This window comes from Gossypium hirsutum, chromosome D11 (genome assembly GCF_007990345.1).
Source record: "Gossypium hirsutum isolate 1008001.06 chromosome D11, Gossypium_hirsutum_v2.1, whole genome shotgun sequence".
Classification (NCBI taxonomy): Eukaryota; Viridiplantae; Streptophyta; class Magnoliopsida; order Malvales; family Malvaceae; genus Gossypium; species Gossypium hirsutum.
The window spans coordinates 66,181,916-66,183,282 of NC_053447.1; positions in this window are offsets into that span (position 1 = coordinate 66,181,916).

Below are 1,367 nucleotides of genomic sequence, written 5' to 3' on the forward strand. Positions count from 1 at the left end.
TTTCTAGGCTCATGTTTTGAAGGAGAATGGGAACTTGTTGGAATTAGTCGATACAAGGATTGGCTCGGATTGCCACAAAAATGAGGTGATGACAATGATAAATGTTGCTCTATTATGCACAAATCCCACTACTTCAGCTAGACCTCCAATGTCTTGAGTGGTTAGGATGCTTGAAGGCAAGGCTGAAGTTCAAGAATACTGCATAGATTCAATGTCCTCTTCAAGTCGTCAAAAGAATGTTGAAACTATGAAAAATTTGTATAGGAAACTTGAAGATGATGATGATGCAGATATTAGCCAGACAAAGAGTATGTTAGGTGATGCGTCATGGACCACTTCTTCAACATCTGCTGCTGATCTCTATCCAGTTAGTTTGACTTCTGGGAATTGGCAAAATAGAGATTCCACAAACTAGAAACAATCTTCTATCACCATCTTGCTTCTGGAATAAGTTCAGAGAGAATCAGACGACGTATAATTCCCCTCCCCCTTCCAGAATTTTAGTACTCCTTTGAACCCAAGGCTTAATTAGCCCTTTTGTCCAATAAATTTGACGGTGGAATTTCGATATTTGTATACCTCTTTTCTCTAATTATCAAACTGCAATAACCACTATTGACTTAGTCACAACAATAATTATTCTATTTTGATCTTGTTATATATTTTTTAATTTCCTTATCTTATTTTTCATTTCAAATTTAATGTCATTTTTTAAAATTTCTTTATCTTTTCTTTATGGCTTCATGAGTTATGTAACTCTATAAATAGTTACCTAGATCTCAATAAACCCATTCACTTTTTCATTACTCCAATACATTTGGGTGAACAGAGCCTAAAAAGCTCAAATGAGCATTTTTTCCCTCTTCTCTTTTCCCTCGTCACGCCCAAATGGATTCAACCATCATCAACTCCAATGCTATAAACAATATCACAGTTGGTCAAGTTAATCCTCTAACCCAACTACCCATCAAGCTGGTGAGTAGTCATAATTTCTCCCTTTGGAAGGCCCAAGCATCAATGCTTATGCATGGTCATAACCTTTATGGTCATCTAGATGGCACTATACCTGAACCCATCTATACTATCCCATAAAGCACCGATACTATGAAAACCTAGCACATATATCTTGGTTTCGTCAAGATCAATTAATTGAAAATGTCATTTTGACATGTGTTGATCCTATTATTGCTACCATAATTGTTGCTGCCACTAATACCAAGATTGTATGGGATGCTCTTCATACATATTGTTGAATGTTGGTCAGCATGCAGCAACAATGTAGATAGCAAGCAAGCCATAAAGACCAAGCCATGCAGGAGCTGCTGGAGCGAGCTCAACTGTTCTTGTTTTGTTCATTTTGTAATCTT